The 6,002-nt window shown below is 32.0% G+C and overlaps 1 non-coding gene across 1 annotated transcript; it reads left to right on the top strand.

Annotated features, from left to right (window-relative positions):
- The first annotated feature begins 417 nt into the window (after positions 1-417).
- On the top strand, positions 418-549 carry LOC126005139 (small nucleolar RNA SNORA51). Its single transcript, XR_007494313.1, has one exon. It is a non-coding gene; the product is annotated as a small nucleolar RNA SNORA51 (small nucleolar RNA).
- The last annotated feature ends 5,453 nt before the right edge of the window (positions 550-6,002 follow it).

The following is a 6,002-nucleotide window of genomic DNA, read 5'->3' as shown; positions in this document are numbered from 1 at the left end:
AGGTGGTTCAAATTCCAGCATACCATATGGTCCTCTGTGCCTGCCAGGAGCGATTTTTGAGCACAGAGCCTGGAATAGCCCCTGAGTGCCACCAAGTCTGACCCAAAAACCAAAAACCAAAAAAAAAAAAAAAAAAAAAAAAGAGGTTAGAATGATAGTATCAAGGGAAAAGGTCACATTACAAAATTATATAAAACCTTAAGTATAAAAGAAATATTAGAAATTTTTCTGAATATCATGATCATTATATTTAAAAAGAGCTAATGAAAGCCTGTCTAGAGTACAGACCGGTGTGGGTTTGGGAGGAAGGACACTTGGCATATTGGTGATGGGAATGTTGCACTGGTGAAGGGTTTTTCTAGTATATATATAAAAAATCAAACAAAAAAAGAAAGAAAGAAAGAAAAGAAAAGATAAGGCCTCCCAATGCTTACCAAAGGCTGTGTTCTTTACACTGACTGTATAGAAAGAGGAGGTACAGTAAATGCACTCTATATACACTCAACCCAGGCCCTTTGCCTGGTCTATATTGTGAATGGGGGGACAAAAAAATAAAAAGAACTAATGTTTTAAAAAGAGCTTATGAGGAAAATATTATACCAGAAGGATAACTTATTTCTGGCAATCTTTAGGATAATTTTGAATGATTTTTTCATTAAATAGTATTACTATTTAATTGTAGTATTATTGTACTATTATATTATTTTATGTATCATATATTACATATGTTCAACATTATATTGTCATATTTTATTATAGTATTATATAATGCTAATATTATAGCATTACTATAAATATATTATATAATATATTAAATATAACATAGAGATATTATATAATATATGTTATTACATATATGCATGTATGCATACATGTAGACATACATATACACAATATACTATGTAATAATACTACATATTACATGTATCATGTATTATAGTAATAGGATTATTACTACTACAGAGACTAGAGATGAGAGCTGAAAGGATCAGCCCATGATATAAAGCTTACCACAAAGTGTGATCATTGTAGTTAGAGAAATAACTACACTGACAACTACCATGACAAAGAGAGAGAGAGAAATATAATGCCTGTCTCAAAGACAGTAGGGGGTGGGGGAGAAGGGAAATGGAGGATGTCCTATTGGTGGTGGAAAAGTTGCACTGGTAAATGGGGGTGCACATTTATGGCTGAAACCCAATTACAAACATGCTTATAACCATGGTGGTTAAATAAATTATTATTAAAATTTATGACATAATCAATGCACATTGAATAATGACATAAAGACTTTAAAACAAGAAAACACTTTCTCAACATGTTCACAAGTATAATACATTTCTTAAAACCCATTATTAAATATTCAGTCCTTAAACCATTTTAAGATTCTTCTCAATTACCGTGGTTATTTGCCATTTGTAATAGATCATTTAATTTATCCTATATTAGTCAAGATAATGGTAGGACTGACAAGTTTTTCATAAAGAGAAAAAGATTTCATTTAGCAGTAACAATTTTAATATTAATATTGAATGAAGATTATTATATATATGAAATTCTAACTTTAATTATAGTCAAACTAAAATGAAAAAATATGCTGAAGTCAAAACATTTTAAATGCTAAAGAAATACTGAGAAAAGGATGCATTGTTAAGAAATAAATTACTTGAATATAAATGTACATTTAACCTCATCAAAGATAATAAAGGAATGCAAATTAAATCCATCTTTTTTCTTATATTACTAGGATTATACTATATCCTATGGAATTTGAAAACACTGAATATTTTCATATCTTACTTGATCTCATGAAATGAAAATCTACTAATATCTGACTAGAAGCAAGCATGAGATACTCATAGAACATATTTCACAAACTCCACAAAATTAAGGACTTTGCTGCTGACCAAAAAAATGATAATTTATATTTTATATTCATCTTTAGAAAAAGATACTTCCTTTTCTCAAAAAACTATATTCTGTCAAAAGTGTAATGTAATACTGAGACACTTTAGAACATATTAAAAATCTTTACCTCTGTAAATGTTATATTATTCAAATGAAACAAAAACAACCTTATAAATAGTGTTTTTCTTTTTGCTTACTTTCATTTTAAGGTCTTAATACACTAAAAAATAAGAGACATATAGCTACAATATAAAACAGGGCAACAAACGGAGTTTGCAATGCCAAGTATTAGAAATTAAATAGGTACATTGATGGTTATTGGTATTGTAGTACTGTTAAAGTATTCAGATAATACTAATTTGATTTGTTTAAATAAAGTAAAAATTAAAATGCTAATTTTATTTGCTAGAGTACTTAGGCTTTGCTTTGAATTATTTTTAAATAGCACAAAAATATGAAGTAAAAACTCACATTCCTTTGTCGTCTCTGATATTTCTAGACATTCACCAGGCTTACTGTTTTATTAATATTAAGTATTCCCTGCAATTGAATAAAATTATTTGATTTACTGTTAAATTTTTTGTGAAGACTTTTATACTAATATGAAACACATGACATACAAATAAACTTCTATATCACACACTAATAAGCAAAGGTAATAAACATAATAATATATATATACCAAGAAAACATCTGAATATGAAAACAGAATAAAAAGTAATGCGTTGATTATTAGTCACCCAATATATTTTTATATAGAGGTGCTGAGGCTAGATGTATTAAACGTGTTTAAGTGTAAAAACACGAAGATCATGTGATCTCAGAAACAATATGAGAAATGATGTTTTACTTTGCATTTTAGCAGGATTGTCAAAACATTTGGGCTTCGTTTATTTTTAAACTTAGGTGTTTTAACAGTGACACATTTGCAAAGCTTTTAATATTATCTCCTAAAGGTTATACTTTTTATATTCTCTTGGAGTTTATTTTATTTGACTAGTTGACATATATTTCAATTAGGACAGCCTAAGTTAGATATTTTGGTGAAGAGTATCTCCAGAGACTGGTAGTTTGTAACTACCTTTCAAAAACTTGAAATGATACTTTTTAAATAAACAAAATCACCCAGGGATTAATAATAATGATAATATATAATAATAATGTGCAGAAATTCTATAATTAATTTCCTACAAGTGGTGTGGTCTTATACCTCTTCTCTTTGCCACTGACAGGTAAATGCTTGAAGATAGAAGACTTATTATAGATTTTACATTCAGCCCATGAGGATTTTGACTGATTCCACTGAGCAGGCTCAGGTCAGCTAAGTCCTTTCCTTCAAAGCATTATGGGTGTCTCTGAGCATCATTGCAAGCTTGTCCTGGCAGTAAGCCAGGCTTCAAAAGCCTTTCACGGCAGTCACTGACTCACTAATGGGCAACTGCAGGCTTTCTGATTTTCCTTTCGTTTCATGTGTTCATTTGACATAAATTTAATTAAACCAAATCTGGTGTTAAAGGAAGATGAGATAAAAGTGATATGTCTCAAATTAAAGAACTGTGAAAGATACAGGAAACAGAACTATGCCTTAAAAATGTGTTTCTATAAAATATTGTCAATTTTCTATGCTCACTACTTAAAATCAGCCAACAAAATAAAAGATACCATTATGCATTATTAAGAAAAATGTGCATCTGGGGTTAGAAGAAGGTCTTGCCCCTATATTCTCTGTAGTAATACCTTTCATAGGATTCTTATGTTTTCTTTCATTCTCACACTTCAGGTAGTCACCTCTTCACAGGATATATGACAGGACAATCCTCTTCCAAATACATAGCTATAGTTGTTAGATGGCTCAAAAGCATACAACAGCAAAAACATAAAGAAAGATCACATATTAAGTATAAAAATATCATCATTTTTCAAAGGTCACTTGGTTTTTACTTAAGGATAAAGATTGAGAAAGCAAAAAAAAAAGATCACATTGCTTTAAAAGCTCCATTTAATTGCTTTGAATGTTGCTTTCAGAAAGATTTAACTGTTTTTCTAAAAATGATTTTGTTCCTATTAAAACAAATCTCAGACTGGAAATACATTACGAGAATTAAAAGAAATTTTACAATCTTTCCCGAGAGTGCTCAATCTACATTTCCTCCCACTGAAAAGCTGCTACTTCCTAGGACCACATTGTAAGTCACAGGTTGGAAAACTGGAAAAGGAATACTCAGACAAATGCACACAAGGTTGCAAGTGATTGCAGTATATTTGAATAAAAATCAGAATCACTAAAGGACTACAACAGGAAAACTATGATAGAATGTAGATATTCTTAGACCAGTACACAATCTACAAGAGGTAGGTTCAACTCCTTGCCACCAAACTATTTTAAAAGAAATTTTAATTAAATTACAGTGAGATAAAAGTAGAGTTATACATGGTTTAATTTCAGTCATACAATGCTCAATACCCATCCATCTCTTTGCCCTTGGACATTTCTCACTACAAATGTCCCACTTTTCCCTCCCTCCTTTCACACCCCTACCTGCCTCTATGCCTCTATTCCCTCCTCATCATTTTAAGCACTATGGTTTGCAATTTGTTACTGAAGGGTATCATGAATATCACTGTAACTCCTTTAAGTCCCCAATTCCTGTCCAGATTGATCATTTCAAGCTATCATTTTCATAGCAGACCTTCTCTCCTCTAACTGCACACCCAGCTCTTTGTTCCTATAATGATACAGTCCCCCTTTTCTCCATTGAATCTGGATACTAGTGCCAAAGATCTTTTATTTTTATAACCCATAGATGATTGTGATCATTATATTTCTTTCTACCCCCCTCTTTCTCTAACTCACTTCACTGAGTGTAATACTCTCCATATTCATTCATATATAAGCAAATTTCATGACTTTATTTTCCTTAATAGCTGCATAGTATTCCATTGTATAGGTGAAAAAGATCATTTTTTTTAACTTTTATGTTTCTTATTATAGTTCAGATCTCATGTCCATAATAGTATTAACATTATTTTAAATTTTGACAGTGGTGTCAAGGGTTACTCCTGGCTCTGTGCTCAGAAATTGTTCTTGGAAGGTTCAGGGGACAATATGGGATGCTGGGAATTGAACCAAAATTGGTCCCGGTCTGCCACATACAAGGCAAATGCCCTATCACTGTGCTATAGCTCCAGAACCATTAAGTATATATAAGTTTTAGATATTTATACTTACATAGATATTTAAGTATTTATAATTTTAAGTACTTATACTTATTTTTAATTATTTATAATTATTATATTTAAGCACCATGGATACTGTCAATGGTTGACTCTCTGTTAGAGAATGTACATGGCCCTTCACCACTGCTCATTTCCCACCAACAATGTCCCCAGTTTCTTTCCCCTTCCCTCATCTGCCTCTGAACAGAAATTTTACCTTCTCTCTTTTCCTTTCTGATGCTGTGGATTGCACTATTGTCAATGAATGGGTAATGTGCATATCACTTTGTCCCCTTTCAGCAAACAATTCTTACCTAGAGTAATCAGTTCTATCATTGTCATAGTTGGACCTTTCTCTAACTAACTGCACTCACCATTCTTTATGGCAAACTTTCTACCATGAATGGGTCCTCCTGGCCCTCATCTCTATTTTCTCTGAATATTATTACCGTTCTGTATTTTATTTTTTATATCCCACAAATGAATGAGATTATTTTGTCTATTCATCTCCCTTTGATTCATTCAGCATAATACTCTCCATATCCATTATGTTTTTTTCTTTCTGGGGGAAGCACAACCCCCTGGTGACGCTCAGGGGCTACTCCTGGCTATGCACTCAGAAATCACTCCTGGCTTGGGGGACCATATGGGACACCACCGCGAGATTGAACTACGGTTCGTCCTAGGCTAGCACGTGCAAAGCAGATGCCTTACTGCTTACACCACTGCTTCAGCCATTTATGTTCTAAGTTCTAAGCTGTTTTTGCACAGAGAACAGAACAAATCTGACCTTAAGGGTTTTTTTTTATTAGGGGGCTGGTATTGCATAGCCCAAGGTGAATGTCTCATTGTTTTATTGTTTTAATCTAGTATGAGAT

This window comes from Suncus etruscus, chromosome 3 (genome assembly GCF_024139225.1).
Source record: "Suncus etruscus isolate mSunEtr1 chromosome 3, mSunEtr1.pri.cur, whole genome shotgun sequence".
Classification (NCBI taxonomy): domain Eukaryota; kingdom Metazoa; phylum Chordata; class Mammalia; order Eulipotyphla; family Soricidae; genus Suncus; species Suncus etruscus.
This window is presented reverse-complemented; position numbering and strand designations above follow the sequence as displayed.